Source organism: Theropithecus gelada, chromosome 20 (assembly GCF_003255815.1).
Source record: "Theropithecus gelada isolate Dixy chromosome 20, Tgel_1.0, whole genome shotgun sequence".
In the NCBI taxonomy this organism is placed as follows: Eukaryota; Metazoa; Chordata; class Mammalia; order Primates; family Cercopithecidae; genus Theropithecus; species Theropithecus gelada.
The window spans coordinates 61,986,468-62,005,066 of NC_037688.1; the positions used below are offsets into that span (position 1 = coordinate 61,986,468).

General features: G+C 41.7%; 1 long non-coding RNA gene across 1 annotated transcript; it reads right to left on the reverse strand.

Moving 5' to 3' along the window:
* Window positions 1-2,652: 2,652 nt before the first annotated feature.
* Window positions 2,653-18,272, reverse strand: LOC112614562. The gene is made up of 4 exons (XR_003117098.1): window positions 17,980-18,272; window positions 11,247-11,401; window positions 7,467-7,559; window positions 2,653-2,935 (listed from the first exon to the last, which is right to left on the reverse strand). It is a non-coding gene; the product is annotated as an uncharacterized LOC112614562 (long non-coding RNA).
* Window positions 18,273-18,599: the final 327 nt, after the last annotated feature.

Here is an 18,599-nt window from a genome sequence, read left to right on the forward strand (position 1 = left end):
ACATAAAATGCAAAACTAGAAAACTCCTAGAAAATAACACAGGAGAAAATCTAGGTGACTTTGGATATGGTGATGGCTTTTCAGATACGGCACAAAGGCATGGTCTATGAAAGAAAGAACTGATAAGCTAAACTGTGAAAGACACTGTCAAGAGAATGAGATGACAAGCCACAGACTGGGAAAAAGTATTTGCAAAAGAAGGATCTGATAAAGGACTATTATCTAAAATATACTAAGAATTTTTAAATTTCAACATTAAGAAAACAAACAACTTGGTTTAAAAATGGGCGAAAGACCTGAATAGACACCTTACCAAAGAAGATATACAGATAGCAAATAAGTATATGAAAAGATGCTCATATGTCATCAGGGAATTACAAATTTAAAACAATGACATACCACTACATACCTATTAGACGGGCCCAAACCCAAAAGATTGACAAAATCAAATACTGGCATAAATATGGAGCAACAGGAACTCTCATTCATTGATGGTGGGAATGCAAAATGGTATAGCCACTTTGGAAGACAGTTTGGCAGCTTCCTACAAAAGTAAACATATTTTTACCATGTGATCCAGCCATCATGCTCCTTGGCATTTACCTAAATGAAATGAAAACTTATGTCTACACAAAAACCTGTACATAGATGTTTACAGCAGCTTTATTCATAATTGCCAAAATTTGGAAGCAACCAAGATGCCCTTCAGTAGGTGAATGGATAAACTATGGGTCATCCAGATGATGGACTATTATTCATTACTAAAAAGAAATGAGCTATCAAGGCATAAAAAGACATACAAGAAACTTAAATTGCACATTATTAAGTGCAAGAAGCCTATCTGAAAAGATAACATAGTATATGATTTCAACTAGATAACATTCTAGAAAAGGCAAAACTATGGAGTTTTACTTTTTTACTTTTTTTTTTTTTTTTTTTACAACCAGTAAAAAGATCACTGGTTGTCAGGGGTCAGTGGGAAGGGAAGGATGAATAGGTAGAGCACAGGGGACATTTTGGGCAGTGAAACTATTCCTTATGATACTACGATCATAGATGCATGTCATTATACATTTGCCCAAACCCACAGAATGCACAACACAAAGAGTAAACCCTAATGTGAACTATGGAATTTGGGTTCTAATAATGTGTCGATGTAGGTTCATCAATTGTAACAAAGGTACCACTCTGGTGGGGGATGCTGATGATGGGGGAGGCTGTGCATGTGTGGGGACAGGGGGTATATGGAAACTGTATATTTTCTGCTCAATTTCGTTGTGAATCTAAAACTGCTTTGAAAAACAAAGTCTACTAAATCAGTCAATTAATCCTTCACTATTTCACCATCTCCTTCACCTTACAGTGAAATCAAAATAACAAACAGGGCTGCAAGGCCCTGTGCAATCTGGCCTCCCTCCCCATTCCTGCCTCCCTCCCTCTTACTTAGTCTGATCCAGCCATGCTGGCCTCCTTGCCAGCTAGAATGCCAGGCACACTGCACCTCAGGGCCTTTGCACCTGGTGTGCTCTCTCCAGGAACACTCTTCCCCAAGAGAGCCTCCCTGCTTCCCTGCCATCTTCCTTCAGGTCTTTATTCAAATGTCACCTTCTTCGTGAGGCCTTCCCCATTACTCTAATTAAAAATGCAGCTTTGGCCGGGCACAGTGGCTCACACCTGTAATCCTAGTGCTTTGGGAGGCCAAGACAGGAGGATCGCTTGAGTCCAGGAGTTCAAGACAAGCCTGGGCAACACAGCAAGACCCCACCTCTCCTAAAAATTTTAAAGAATTAGCAGGGCATGGAGGCATGTGCCTGTAGTCCCAGCAACTTAGGAGGCTGAGGCAGGAGATCACTTCAGCCTGGGAGTTCGAGGCTGCAGTGAGCTATGGTCCTACCACTACACTACAGCCTGGGTGACAGAGTGAGACCCTGTCTCTAAATTGGAAAAAAAAAAAAAAAAAAATTGCAGCTTCCCCCAACCCTTCCTATTTTTTTTCTTGCTTTATTTCTTACCAGAGAGTTCTTAACCATCTAACATACTATGTATTTCACTTATTTCATTTATTGGTCTGCCTCCCTCCCACTAGAATGTAAGCTCTGTGAGGGCAGAGATTGTTGCTGTTTTGTTTTCTGCTACACCTCACTGCCATATCATAGAGCTCAGCACTTGGTAGGCTCTCAATATTTATTGGATTAATACATGAATAGCTTATGGCAAGTTCACTCATGCTTCCAAATATTTGCTGTGCTGTTTTCTTTACTTGGAATGACATTCGTCCAAGTTCAGGAGAAAAATCCCACTCAGCTTCCAAAATTCAGCTGAAGAAACCCTCTTCTGTGAAGTACACTCTGACCCTAGGCAGACCAGGTAGGAATCTCTTCTCTGAATTACCACAGTCCCATTATACTTCTAGTGGTCCCTTATCACAGTTTTCTGTAATCTGTATGGCCCCTTAGAAGGTTTGTATTCATCCTGTATTCAAAGGACCTTTGTACCTGGACTATAATCGCAGGCACTCAAAAGCATTTGTGAAATGAAATAGTAAATGAATGAATAACTTAGATAAAGCAATTAATATGTACCTTAGTGTGAAAGCATTTAGTATGTACATAATTTAAAGAAGACACTTAAAGATACTCCTATGAAAGTCCATTTGATATTAATACTTTTTATTACACCTTACTCAAGATACAAGTTAGTGACTAATAATACACAAAGGTCAAGATAATTGCTTAGAAATTAACGTAAAAGGCTATGTTTGCTTTCATGTTTCTTTTACAATATTTCAAGAACTTTTTTTTTTTAACTTTACCTGCTATTTGTGTTTCCATATTCATACTGGTTTAGCCTAGAGAGTATCACCGTGGGTGCTAAAGACTGGGCAGATTTGGTAAACAAAGCATTAATGGCAAAAACCACTGAGGGAAGGGGTGACCTGGAACAGACAAAAATAGCATGGGTCTATATCACATACGAATTACGTGTGTGATATATATATATATAATCTCCATATATACAATTTGAATCTTTGAATCAAGAATCTCTTTGTGTATGAAGTCTTCATTGATCCTAAGTAGACAATAATAAAAAGAGTATAGTATTATAAAATATTAACCTTTTAGTTATAAAGGATTATAAAACTAGAAAAACCTAACTCTTTTTGTAAATTTTTTTTTTACTTTAAGTTCTGGGATACATGTGCTGAACATACAGGTTTGTTACATAGGTATAAATGTGCCATGGTGGGAAAAACTTAACTCTTTTTCTTTTTTTAGAGACAGGGTCTAGCCATGTTGCCCAGGTTGGTCTTGAACTCTTGGCCTCAAGCCATCCTCCCAACTTCGCCTCCCAAAAGTACTGGGATTATAGTCATGAGCCACTGTGCCTGGCCAGAACGTAAGTTTTTTTTTTTTTTTTTTAGACAGGGTCTTACTCTGTCTCCCAGGCTGGAGTGCTGTAGCACAATCTCAGCTTGCTGCAACCTTGAACTCCTGAGCCCAAGCGATCCTCCCACCTCAGCCTTAGCTGGGACTGCGGGCACGCGCCACCACACCCGGATAATTTTTGTATTTTGCGGAGGGGATGGGGTCTCTCCGTGTTTCCCAGGCTGGTCTCGATCTCCTGGACTCAAACGATCCTCCCACCCTGGCCTCCCAAAGTGTTGGGATTATAGGTGTGAGACACCATACCTAGCAGAACCTAACTCTTAGATGAAGAAACTAAGATCCAAAGAGAAGACACAGCTAATCTCTTACAGGCCTCTTAAGTGAGCGCTATTTGTGCCCTGTACTCTGTTATGGGCTCTTATTATTTCATCTAAATCCCACGACAATCCCATGAGTGAGATATTACCAGCTCTGTTTTAGAGACGGGAAAGCAGATTAACTCATCCACAGTCACACAGCTAGTACATGGTAAAACTGGGATTCATGCCTAAGTTTTTCTGACCAAGTTTTATTATGCACTACTTTAATGTATTCCTGATAATAATCCTCCATATAATTTTTTTTTTTTTTTTTGAGACAAAGTCTGGTTCTGTCGCCCAGACTGGAGTGCAGTGGCGCGATCTCGGCTCACTGCAACCTCCGGCCTCCCAGGTTCACACCATTCTCCTGCCTCAGCCTCTCGAATAGCTGCAACCCTGTAGTCCGCCACCATGCCCGGCTAATTTCTTGTATTTTTAGTAGAAACGGGGTTTCACCGTGTTCACCAGGATGGTCTCGATCTCCTGACCTTGTGATCCGCCCGCCTCGGCCTCCCAGAGTGCTGGGATTACAGGCGTGAGCCACCGCGCTTGGCCTCTCCATATACGTTTTTAAATAATCAGGTCATATAAAACAAATCAAGTGCATTGACTGCATAAACTGAAATCTTGTCACATTTCAACTAATGATGGAAACCTTGCAACTCAGGAGGAGAAAAAAGAAGACAATGGGAAGGAGAGAAAAGAAGAAAGAGAGGGGAAAAAATAAAAGACAAGGTCTGAGAATTAGAGGAAGTTTAGTTTAATGGTAAGAGCTTGGGTTTGATTATCTGTTCTTTAGTCTGCTGGTTACATTAACCAGAACATTGGGAATATTAATTTCTGCAAGGTCTTAGTATCATGAAAATGGGATAACTTTGATTGTCTGACAGCATAATTGCTGTCTATCTCCCCAACTAGACTATAAGGACCACGAGGGCAGAGGCTAAGTCCGGTTTTGCTCACTAGTTTTTGTCTTCTCTGACATGATGAGTGAGACAGTTGGCTCAAGCAAAAAAAATAATTTTTAAAAGAAGAGACAGTAACCATTCCATTTTAACTTAACTATAGTCATTCATAAATCTTTTCTTTGGGTTTTTCATTGAGCATAGGTCCACTAATGAAAGTGCTGGGTCATCTTTCTTGTATAAACAGTATCCATATTACATGATAGACAGTTTCTACTTGTCAGTTATAAAGAGAACCTAAAGTCACTTATGAAGCAAACTGAGTACAAAGTATCTTTAGACTTCTATGACTTTCCCCAAAAAAGTTTAGATTCCACTGCACCAGACATGATAGTAATTGTCTACAACTCAATTTTTTCTTTTTCCTTCTTTCTTTCTTTCTTTCTTTCTTTTCTTTCTTTCTTTCTTCTTCTTCTTTTTTTTTTTTTTTTTTTTGTATGTTTTCTAGGCTGGTCTCAAACTTCTGGCCTTGAGCAGTGCTCCTGCCTCAGCCTCCCAAAGTGCTGGAATTACAGGCATGAGCCACCATGCTTGGCCCTGCAACTCAATGTTGAGTCTTTCTAAAGCATTCAACTTAATTTTCATAAAAGTAACTTTCATTTCACATATATATTTCCTAAGTTTATAAAATATAAGCGCAATTAAATTTTGCAATTACAGTAACAAGTACATCTGACATTAATAGATTTGAATTTAAAAACACTACCCTTGGTAATGATACACTGAATCATGGGAGTAGAAAAGTACAGGTGTCCTCAAGAGTAGCCATTTGGTCACAAACCTACTGCACACATGTGAATAAGTACGTTTTAGAGCAATGGTCTCCAACCATTTTGGCACCAGGGACCGGTTTCATGGAAGACAATTTTTCCATGGACCAGGGGGGTTGGTCTTGAGATGATCAAGTGCATTACATTTATTATGCACTTTATTTCTAATATTATTACAGACCGGTACTGGTCTGTGGCCTAGGGGTTGGAGATCCCTGTTTTAGAGAGAAGGAAGAGCATCAGATAACTTGGAGAGTTCATTACAAGACCTACTGTATTGAATCCTCAGCATTTACCACATTGCCTAACACAAAGGAAGAAATCAATAAATATTTGTCAAGTCAATAATATCTACCACTCAAGGCTGCTGCAAGACCTGAAAGAGCAAACAGCCATACAAGCTCATTTGGACACTGGCATTTGGTAAATGTTAATGCCTTTCCCTTTCTCACTGTTCAAGACATTTTATTTATTTGTAACCTATCTAATTCAAAAGAATTTGAAAGGTGAAAAATGTTTACTAAAGTTGTTGCTTGTTTATGTATTCATTCAAAAGAAGGAGTTCTGAGCTAGTCAGTTTTCCAGGTACAAAAGAGACAAAAGTGAAGACAGGGCCCTGGACTACACCCTGCCTATCACCCAAATAAGAACTTAGCAACAAAATCCTGCAACAGGAAAGGAATTATATGAAGAGAAGTCCGGGTAGCTGGCAAATCTTTCCTCAATTTAATTTGCATTAAAAATAAAAGAGGGGGCTGGGCGCAGTGGTTGACATCCATAATCCCGGCACTTTTGGGAGGCCAAGCAGGAGGATCGATTGAGACCAGGAGTTCAAGACCAGACTCGGCAACATAGCGAGATCCTCATCTCTACAACACATATATATTTAAAAATTAACTGGGCGTGGTAGTATGCACCTATATAGTCCTAGCTACTCGGGAGACTGAGGCTGGAGGATCCCCTGAGCCCAGGAGTTTGAGGCTGAAATGAGCTATGATCACACCACCACACTTCAGCCTGAGCAACAGAGCAAGATCCTGTCTCGAAAACAAACAAACAAACAAAGAGACTTTGCAGTATAAATGTTTTGACAGAACTAATAAAGAATGTGCCTCTGTCTGGCCGGGCGTGGTAGCTCACGTCTGTAATCCCAGCACTTTAGGAGGCTGAGGTGGGTGGATCATCAGGTCAGGAGTTTGGGACGAGCCTGCCCAATATCATGAAACCCCATCTCTACTAAAATTACAAAAAAATTAGCCAGGCATGGTGGTGCGTGCCTGTAATTCCAGCTATTCAGGAGGCTGAGGCAGGAGAATCGCCTGAACCTGAGAGGCAGAGGTGGCAGTGAGCCGAGATTACACCACTGTACTCCAGCCTGGGCGACAGTGCGAGACTCCATCTAAAAAAAAAAAAAAAGAATATGCCTCTGTCTTAAAATAATACATTCCTCTCTAATATGCAAAATAGGACACATATGAGAAAATATTTGCCAATCAAGTACATTTTATAGCTGATCTAAAGTGCTTATAATCATACCAAAGAATAGAACCTCTCATCATTGGCATAGGCTTTTTCAAGTAAGAAAGGATAAGATGGACTTTGATTTTTAATTTTAATTCTTGCAATGTCACAGAGTAAAGGTCATTTTGCCCAATCGTCCCATGTAATAAGGCATATTGCCATATGTAGAACATACAGCTAACTGAGATTCCACTTTGGTTTCTGAGATTTAACCCTGTTGTAATATTGGCTATGTGAACCTGAGAAATGAAAAACTGTGATGTCCTTTTGGAAATGGGGAAAAGTTGCCCAGGGCAAACAAGCACGAATATCTGATTATATTCTGCCCCCTGGTTCCTAGCGATGCCTCTTATGATTGTCTTTCAGATATATGATTTGTAGTGGCAATATAATTGAGGTATGGAGACTGATAGGTCCTGCCTACATGTGATATTTTGTAGCTAACATTTGAATAAATATACTTACTGCTGATTAAACTTCATTACTGAAGTTTAATCTGCATCAACCATGTCAACTAGTGGCAGGGTAAACAAGGAAACCGAAGCTTGCACAATAACCCTAGAAAAAATGTTAAAACACATATGAGAATTTCACAACTAGGAGGCACAGCTTTTGTTAAAAAAGAATAAAATGAAAGTTGACATTTGATTTGCAAGAAGATAAGAAGAAATGATATACTATAAAAGTAAAGCTAGGCCGGGCGCGGTGGCTCAAGCCTGTAATCCCAGCACTTTGGGAGGCCGAGACGGGCGGATCACGAGGTCAGGAGATCGAGACCATCCTGGCTGACACGGTGAAACCCCGTCTCTACTAAAAATACAAAAACTTAGCCGGGCGTGGCGGCGGGCGCCTGTAGTCCCAGCTACTCGGGAGGCTGAGGCAGGAGAATGGCGTGAACCCGGGAGGCGGAGCTTGCAGTGAGCTGAGATCCGGCCACTGCACTCCAGCCTGGGTGACAGAGCGAGACTCCGTCTCAAAAAAAAAAAAAAAAAAAAAAAAGTAAAGCTATATTAGACATATACTTCTATCCTCCCAAATATTATATATCTGTGAATATATAATTCTCTTTTAAAAATGTAATAACTGCTTTCACTTGGGAATTTTAAAAATGATTTTTATGCTTCTTCCTCATTCCAAATGACTAAACTCATTTAATCTGCTTAAATTATTAATAGATTCTAAAGGACAGGACATGCCGGGGAAATTAATCACACAGACATCTTTCTCTTGATATCAGAAATAGGATACATTATGAACTGAGAAAGGGCATATAGCATTTTAATTATGATAGAAGAATAAAAATGAGGGGGATGGTTTAAGTGAAAAAAAGCAAACAAAAATTTTCATTCTAAAAATTATTATAAAATATCATTTTACATACTATACAGCTAGGGCCACCCTTACAGACTTACAGAATAGTTATCCATGTAGGGTTCTAATGTCTTGAAGTTTCACAGGGATTCAGTCATTTGAGTCAATTAAAACAGTCTCCACTACCAGTTTGTTCAAAATGCAAATACGCTTTCATGAAAATTTTCTCAAGTTGTTCCAGCAGGGACCTGAATAGAATTTATAATTCATTCAACCAAAATGAGTGGCTCACGCCTGTAATCCTACACTGGGAGGCTGAGGCGGGTGGATCACTTGAGGTCAGGAGTTCAAGACCAGACTGGCCAACATGGTGAAACCCTGTCTCTACTAAAAATACAAAAATTAGCCAGGCATGGTGGCTGGCGCCTGTAGTCCCAGCTACTCGGGAGGCTGAGGCAAAAACAAAAAACAAAACAAAAACAAAAACCTTTTCTTTTTTTTTCTTTTTTGAGACAGAAACTCACTCTGTTGCCCAGGCTGGAGTGCAGTAGCATGATTTCAGCTCACTGCAGCATCCACCTCTTGGGCTAAGGTGATCCTGCCACCTCAGCTTCCTGAATATCTGAGACTACAGGCGTGCACCACCACACCTGGCTACATTTTTATTTTGTGTAGAGACAGGGTTTTGCCATGTTGCCCAGGCTGGTCTTGAACCCCTGGGTTCAAGTGATCCTCCCACCTCAGCATCTCAAAGTGCTGGGAGTATAGGCATGAGCCATTGTGCCTGGCCCAAAACACATTTTCTAAGGACCAACTATTTGCAGGAACCGCAGTAGGTAATGGGCCACAGTGATAAGAGACTAGACCCTATTCACAATAAACTCAATCCAGTGGGGACCACAGATAGTCGCAGGTAGAGGGAAAAGCACCGCAGCAGAAGTAAGCATAGGGCACTGGAGTCATATAGGAGGGCCACCTAATCCAGATGAGGAAATCAGGGAAGGCTTCCCAGAAAAGCACACACCTGAGCTGTGGCCTAAGACACATGAGGACAGAGCCAAGCAAGAAATGGGGAACAACCCCGTCTCCACTAAAAAAATACAAAAAACTAGCCGGGAGAGGTGGCGGGCACCTGTAGTCCCAGCTACTCGGGAGGCTGAGGCAGGAGAATGGCGTAAACCCGGGAGGTGGAGTTTGCAGTGAGCTGAGATCCGGCCACTGCACTCCAGCCTGGGCGACAGAGCAAGACTCCATCTCAAAAAATATATATATATAAAAAAATAAAAAGAAAAAAGAAATCGGAAACAGTTTTCCAGGCACAGGGAACAGCATCTTCTAGACACAGAGGTGTCTGAACCAGGAACTGCAAAGTATTTCTGTGTGGCAGAGAGTACAGTGTAAGCTGAGGAGTAACAAGAAATGAAGACGAAGGCTGGGCACAGTGGCTCACACCTGTAATCCCAGCACTTTGGGATGCCACGGTGAGCAGATCGCTTGAGCTCAGGAGTTCAACAGCAGCCTGGGCAACATGGCAAAAACCCATCTTCACAAAAAATAAAAATTAAGCTGGGCATGGTAGTGCACACCTGTATTCCCAGCTACTTAGGCTGATCACCTGAGCCTGGGAGGTGGAGGCTGTAGTGGGCCATGATCGTGCCACTGTACTCTAGCCTAGGCAACAGAGCAAGACCCTGTCTCAGAGAAAAAAAAAAGAAATGAAGATGAAAAGATAGAGAGGGACTATATAACCAGACATCATATGTCATCATTTCGAAATACCCTGAAAGCAGTAAGAAGCCACTTAAGATTATTAAGCAAAGGTACTTGGGAGGCTGAGGCAGGAGAATGGCATGAACCCAGGAGGCGGAGCTTGCAGTGGGCTGAGATCATGCCACTGCACTCCAGCCTGGGTGACAGAGTGAGATTCCATCTCAAAAAAGAAAAAGAAAACAAACAAACAAAAAGATTATTAAGCAGAGGAAGAGCATGTTATTCTAGAAGCAATATGAGAGAGGGAGTTGAAGAGACTGGAGACTATAAACTAGGGGTTCATACGGGAAGACTGTATCCTATTCCATGTAAGAAATGAGCTATAGGAATGTCAGTGGAACTGAGAAGAGATGGATTCAGGGCACATTAGGGAGATAAAACTGCTGACAGTTAACAGTGTGTTGGACCTAGGTGTCAAAGAAGAGAGAAAAGGCAAAGACGTCGTCTCAGTCTCTGACTTGAGAAACCAGATAGATGGCAGAGCCATTTCTGGAGACGGCAAATAATGGCAAAAGAGCAGATTTGGCAGCAAGATCCTTGATTTGGACCTGTGGAATTTGAGATGCCTGTGATGGAGGCAAAGTGGGTGCTTGTGGGAGGAGGAGAGGTTGCAGAACTAGGAGGAAGAGTTGAAGGAGGAATAGAAGGTCAGCCTCTTTTATACATGGCAGCAGTATTTACTAAATGCTGTATTTTTTTGAGACAGGGTCTCACTCTGTCACCTAGGCTGGATGGAGTGCAGTGGTGCAGTCATAGCTCACTATGACTTGAATTCGTGGGCTCAAATATGATCCTCCTGCCTCAGCCACTGGAGTAGCTGGGACTACAGCCATGCACCACCAAAAAATTTTAAAATTTTTTGTAGAGATGGGGTCTTACTCTGTTGCCCAGGCTAGTCTCAAACTCTTGACCTTAAGTAATCCTCCCACCTTAGCCTTCCAAGTAAATTTTTTAATAGGTTAAAAAAAGTAAGTTTACTACAAAATTTAATGTATAAAATTCCTTCAAAAAACAAGCCGTTAACATTCAATTTGTCAGAAAGGTACAATGACCTTGCCTAGAAATGAATATTAAACTCAGTCCAGATCAAAAATATTTCACTGCTTGAAAGGGCAAATGGTAAAATTTAGTGTAATTTTGAGACTGGAACCAGCATTTACTTACATGATAATAATGAGATAAAGAGCCAAACAGTAATAGTATTGCTTTCCCAGGAGTAACATGACAGTGGAGGCTGTTCCTTGTAGATAGAAAGAAATTAAGATGATCTTATAGTAACCAAACTTTTTCAGCCAGGACTGACTGATAAGTACAAGGCACTGAAATGGAAACAGAATGGCATTGTGTTAAGATGGAACTCCATGCATTATTAAGCTTACTCACTCTTGCTGATGACAAAATAAACGTTCTTATTGCAAAATAAATTGCTGGCGGTGACCCATGCCTATAATCCCAGTAGTTTGGGAGGCCAAGGTAGGAGGATTGCTTTAGCCCAGGAGTTCATGACCAGCCTGGGCAACATGGTGAAACTCTGTCTCTACAAATAATACAAAAATTAGCTGAGTGTGGTGATGTACAGCTGTAGTCCCAGCTACTAGGGAGGCTGAGGTGGGAGGATTGCTTCAGTCCAGGAGGTTGAGGCTATAATGAGCTATGATCATACCCACTGCACCCCAACCTGAGTGACAGCGCAAGACCCTGTCTCAAAAAATACGTAATAAAGAAATTTGCTTCTGAATTATAGTATCAATTGAAACACACAACTAAAACTATCTTGCTTAGAAATGCCATTATTATCGATATACATCAAAAATTGATTATGAATAATAACTTTTTTTTTTTTTGAGACAGTCTCAAATCTGTCATCCAGGCTGAAGTGTAGTGGCATGATCTTGGCTTAGTGCAACCTTTGTCACCCAGGTTCAAGCAATTCTCATGCCTCAGCATCCTGAATAGCTGGGATTACAGGCAAACACCACTGTGCCTGGCTAACTTCTGTATTTTTAGCGTTTCACCATGTTGGCCAGGCTGTTCTCAAACTCCTAGGTTCAAGTGATCTGCCTGCCTGGGCCTCCCAAAATGTTAGGATTATAGGTGTGAGCCACCACATCTTGCCTGAAATGTACTTTTTACCCCAAAATCAAGCATCAGAGGAAAACAAGAGTTAGCATTCTGGGTTACTGTGTCCTGCCTAACTTTATATATTTTTATCATTATAACACATTCATTTTAAGAGCTCAGACGTAGATTTTTTGCATTTCTTGCTATTAATGAAAAAGTTCATTGTTCTAGACTGAAAAGTTTATGCTAAATATACATATGTACATTAACAAAGATCAGAAGATACTCTTTGTTTTCAATAAAAAAGCACACATTGTTTATCCCTGAAAAGTTTTCACTAACCAAATGTATGTGCATTATAATTAGAAGAGAATTTTGAATGATGTAAGTAGAATACAGATGTTCTTTAGTAAACATAAGGGTTTTTTTCCCCTGACTGATTTTTTGACTTACTTTTCTACTTGTAAAGAACAAGAGTTCATTTTCTGGATACTAAAAAACAATGGATCAGTGACTGATGTGGTCCAAGGCATTTCTTAGAGCTCTGTAAGAGGAATTATGTAAAACACCCCAACAAGTCCAATTATATTCTTAAATATTATTATAATATTATAAAGTAACACATTTCCATATATTGAAATGCAGCTGCTGTTTCTCCATCTCTAGTACATAAACATACAAAATACAAGAAGTTAATAATGTAAGAAATATGTAGTAGAGTGGAATGTGCAAGATTTTTTTAAAGACAAGGTCTTACTATGTTGCCCAGCCTGGTCTCAAATTCCTGGGCTCAAGCGGTCATCCCAAGTAGTTGACTACAGGCATGCACCACCATGTCTGGCTGGCCGGGCGCGGTGGCTCAAGCCTGTAATCCCAGCACTTTGGGAGGCCGAGGCGGGCGGATCACGAGGTGAGGAGATCGAGACCATCCTGGCTAACACGGTGAAACCCCGTCTCTACGAAAAATACAAGAAAATTAGCCGGGCGAGGTGGCAGGCGCCTGTAGTCCCAGCTACTCAGGAGGCTGAGGCAGGAGAATGGCGTGAACCCGGCGGGGCGGAGCTTTCAGTGAGCTGAGATCGCGCCACTGCACTCCAGCCTGGGGCACAGAGCAAGACTCTGTTTCAAAAAAAAAGAAATGCAAGGCAAGGCAAGGCAGGGCAGGGCAGGGCAGAAGGAAGATTTTGAAATCAGATGTCCCTAGATTTAAATTCCAGCTTTGCCACTTTTACCAGCTATTTCTTCATAGAGAAGTTACCTTACCTAAGAGGCATTTCCCCCACCAAGACAAACTTTCTCTCTCTCGCTCTCACTCTCCCTCTTCTCCGTTTCTCTTCTCTTACCTAGTACCATACTCAACATATAAGGTACTTAATAATTGGTAGCTGTTTTTCTTGTGTCCAATATATAAAAAGATATAAGCCAATGATGAGTAGTATTACAAAAATCATGAAAGAAAAGAGAAAGACTGCCTTTTTTTTTTTTTTAACTAAAATAAAGGCTTCTACAAATGAAAGATTTTGGCTCTCCATTCAACAGTGTGTTCCAACATAAGTGTTGGCAAACCTATGCCGACATCAAAACAGAGGGATAAAGGCAGTGCCGTGCTCACAGTGAAAGTCTGGTATCTGCTGCGTTGAGATGGCTGTACATAATAAGAGCTAACATTTCTAGAGGGTTTATTGTGCCAGGAACCGTTTTAAGTACTTTGGATGTTTTAATTCATTTAACCCTCATAATACTTTCCTTAGGTAGGCACTATGTTTTTTGTTGTTGTTGTTTGTTTGTTTGTTTTTGAGACAGGGTCTTGCTCTCTCATCCAGGCTGGAGTGCAGTGGCACAGTCATAGTTCCCTGCAGCTTTGACCTCCTGGGCTCAAGTGATTCTCCCACCTCACCCTCCCAAGTAGCTGGGACTCCAGATGTGTACCACGATGCCTGGCTAATTTTTAAATTTTTTGTAGAGACAGCATCTCACTAAGTTGCCCAGGGTGGTCTTAAACTCCTAGGATCAAGCGACCCTCCCACCTTAGCTTCCCAAAGTACTGGGAGCCATTGTGCCCAGTCCCGTAGGTACTATTTTGATCCTCATTTTACAGATGAGGAAACTGAGGCACAGAGAAGTAGAGTAACTTACCCAGGATTGCACAGCTAGTAAGTGGAGAGCCAGGCTCCTCCTGGGCAGAGTACAGATCCATGCTTTTAAACCAGTTACTCCTCTGCCTCTCTGGGGAGTATAATGTGGAAGAGTGACAGACCTATACCAACAGTTATTAGGGAGACAGAACATTTGTTCATCCTTTTCTCCTTTATTTATTCAACTCCTCAAAAACAAAACCAGCCTGAGGCTGGGTGCAATGGCTCATGCCTATAATCCCAGCACTTTGGAAGGCCAAGGCAGGTGAGTCACTTGAGGTCAGGAGTTGGGAGACGAGCCTGGCCAACATGTTGAAAGCTCATTTCTACTAAAACTGCAAAAATTAGCCAGGCGTGGTGGCACATGCCTGTAATCCCAGCTACTTGGGAGGCTGAGGCAGGAGAATTGCTTGAATCTGGGAGGCAGAGATTGCAGTGAGCTGAGACCACGCCTCTGCACTCCAGCCTGAGTGACAGAGTGAGAGTGTCTCAAAAAAAAAAGAAAGAAGAAAGAAAGAAAAGCGGGGGAGGGAGGGAGGGAAGGAGGAAGAAAGGAAGGAGAGAGAAAAAGAAAATGAAAACATAGTGCTCACCTTCATTATTTTACCCAATAAAGTGTTAAAGAGACTTAGCCAAATAAATAACAATAAAAACAGATTCCAATGAGCCGTCATTTTTTTTTTTTTTTTTTTTTGAGACGGAGTCTCGCTCTGTCACCCAGGCTGGAATGCAGTGGCCGGATCTCAGCTCACTGCAAGCTCCGCCTCCCGGGTTTACGCCATTCTCCTGCCTCAGCCTCCCGAGTAGCTGGGACTACAGGCACCCGCCACCTCGCCCGGCTAGTTTTTTGTATTTTTAGTAGAGACGGGGTTTCACCGTATTAGCCAGGATGGTCTCGATCTCCTGACCTCGTGATCCGCCCGTCTCGGCCTCCCAAAGTGCTGGGATTACAGGCTTGAGCCACCGCGCCCGGCCTTTTTTTTTTTTTTTTTGAGGCAGAGTCTCGCCCTGTCGCCCAGGCTGGAGTGCAGTGGCACCATCTCGGCTCACTGCAACCTCCACCTCTCAGGTTCAAGCAGTTCTCTGCCTCAGCCTCCTGAGTAGCTGGGATTACTGGCACCTGCCACCATGCGCGGCTAATTTTTTGTATTTTCAGTAGAGACGGGGTTTCACCATCTTGGCCAGGCTGGTCTTGAACTCCTGACCTCATGATCCACCCACCTCAGCCTCCCAAAGTGCTGGGATTACAGGCAGGAGCCACTGCACCCGCCAAGCTGTCATTTTTTACCACAATAATTTACACGTGTTAATTCTCTAGAAATTAAGAATAAATTTAAAGCAACTTTGGATTTTCTTTTATTTTTTGTAGAGACAGGGTTTCGCCATGTTGCCCAGGCTAGTCTTGAACTCCTGGGCTTAAGCAATCTGCCTGCCTTGTCCTCCCAAAGAGCCAGGATTACAGACGTGAGCCACCACGCCCAGGCTTACATAAGAATTTAACAATTTTTTTTCAACCTGGTGAAGAGGAGAAACTATAGGCAAGTACTATACATGATTTAAAGTAAGAAAGTATATATAGCCTAGAATCTGGTAGCAAATAATAAGCAGAGACAGGAAATCAAACAGCTTCCCATTCTTGGTGGTTAAACAGAGGAGCAAACAGCCTGACAAACTTCAAATTGCTTTGAAAGGAGAGCATCATTTTATCATGCACACACAGTACCTGGACTATATTGACAAGCCAGACATGAAATTCCATTTGGTATGCTCTGCTAAATAAATGATGTAAGCACAGTACATTTTAGAGACAGAATCTTAAAGTATACAGCTCTAAAGGTACCACCTCCCTTTTCTCATCTATAAGAATAAGAATCTCTTCCTCCAAGATTGTTATGAGGATCACGTCATGTAATATACACAATGCACTTGGCAAAATAGCAGACAGGCAAATTCTATTCTATATACTTTACTTAAGAAATTGTGATGGGTCAAACACTGTGGCTCATGCTTGCAATCCCAACACTTTGGGAAGAAAGGAGGACTGCTTGACCCCAGGAGTTCAAGACCAACGTGGGGAACATGGCTGGTCTTGATAAACACTGTCTCTACAAAAGATAAAAAAACTTAGCTGGGCATGGTGGTGCATGCCTGTGGTTCCAGCTACTCAGGAGACTGAGGTAGGAGGAAAGCTTGAGCCCAGGGGATCAAGGCTGCAGTGAGCCATGACTGTGCCACTGCACTCCAGCCTGGGTGACAGAGCACGACACTGTCTCTAAAAAAATAAAGAAATAAAAATAAATAAATTGTGGCAACACTTAAAACATTTTAGAACTATTTCTATCCCAAATGGCTTAATGATTTTTGAAAGCTGGTAAACAGTAAAAACTAGTCTATCTAGAATAACCTGTTCCCTGAAGAGTATTGCTAAGATGTTTTGCTTATCATTTGTGAAAACAGGAAAAACCTGTATCACAGGTGAGGTAAAGCCATATTTTTAGAGGACATATTTAGGTTAAAGGGAACAACATATCAGCTCTCCAAATGGTATAATAAGCAGCAGACCAGTATATTTTTTGAAGAGGACATGACCTCTACAATAATGGTCATGACCATGGAATTTTAATAGTGCTCTGAAATTCCAGGACTCAGGCTTTTAGCCAAGTGTTTTGAAACTTGACCAACTAACTCTTCTTCCACGTGATAGTCACAGAAATCTTAAACACGCAAATAAAGCAAAACGACATGCTCACGGGAAACTATTTTCTTCCATAGTTCTGCTGAGGCTTAAAGGAGAAAGCTGAGAGGAACAAAATTCCACAGCAAAAATGTTTAAAATATCACATTGTTCAGTTCTCACTGGGGTCTCTTTTTCCCTGTTGTCTTTTTTTTTTTTTTTTTTTTTTTGAGACGGAGTCTTGCTCTGTCACCCAGGCTGGAGTACGGTGCGATCTCAGCTCACTGCAACCTCCGCCTCCTGGGTTCAAGCGATTCTCCTGCCTCAGCCTCCTGAGTAGCTGGGATCCGCCACCAAGCCCGGCTAGTTGTTGTATTTTTAGTACAGACAGGGTTTCACCGTGTTGGCCAGGCTGGTCTCGAACTCCTGACCTCTAGTGATCCAGCCGGCTCGGCATCCCAAAGTGCCGGGATTATAGGCATGGGCCACTGTGCTCGATCTTGTCTCTTTTTTCCATTATGTTTCTACTGAATCTTGTATGCTATCTGGAGCTCTGAATCTTTGGGTCTTTTAATAACTGTGTGTCGGCTGGGTGCAGTGGCTAACGCCTGTAATCCCAGCACTTTGGGAGGCCGAGGCAGGCTGATCACAAGGTCAGAAGCTCGAGACCAACCTGAACAACATGTTGAAACCCCGTCTCTACCAAAAATACAAAAATTAGCCAGGTGTGGTGGCGCGCACCTATAATTCCAGCTACTCAGGAGGCTGAGGCAGGACCAAGAGGGCGAGTGTTGCAGTGAGCTGAGATCACACCACTGCATTCCATCTTGGGTGACAGAACGAGACTCCATCTCAAACAAACAAAAAACTGTGTGTCACTTTTTAAAACTACTGATGAAATCAGGTTTCTAATATCACCCAGCTAAGAGTTAAATCTCTAATCCCTGCAGGAAAAATTATCACAAATTATAAACCATAGAGAACATAATTATAACAATTATAATAATCATAAAGAACTATTACATACCTGTGGGCAAATAAAGCCTGCCCCCTACATAATGCTCCTTATGGAAGAAGATAGTACATCTCTGAGAATGAGAATATCTGCAAAGATCATCATGAAGTTGCTGAAGAAGGTTAAAGACTCGAAAGAAATTCATGATCAGAAAAAGGTAAAAGTATTTCTGGGACAAGATCTGTCTCACGGATAAAATGATAGGAGTCCAGGTGAGATCCTGTTCAGATTCCAAGAGGAGGTTCTCTCTGGGGCTTCTTTTAGTTTCAAGACACCTCACATGATACATCCCAGCGTAAAGGCTGGCAATGACAATGGCAACAGCCTGGGAATGGGGCAAAATTTCCATGTTATTAGAGATCGGGCGACAGAAGAGGATACCGGTAGAGCCTAGAAGTGATGCCACTTGGTTAATTTTAATAAGCTGAAGCCAACTTTCATGTCTAGTGAAAATCTCTGCAAACAGTTTACATTGGGTTTGTTGGACACAGGTGAGCGTGCTATCAAAAGCACCTAACGATACCACCAGGTGAAGTCCACTAAGCCAGTCACCTTCTTAATAGTATTTCCAAGGAAACCACAGGAGCAGGAAGGCTACTGCATAGAAAGGGACAGTACAAGACAGAAATATG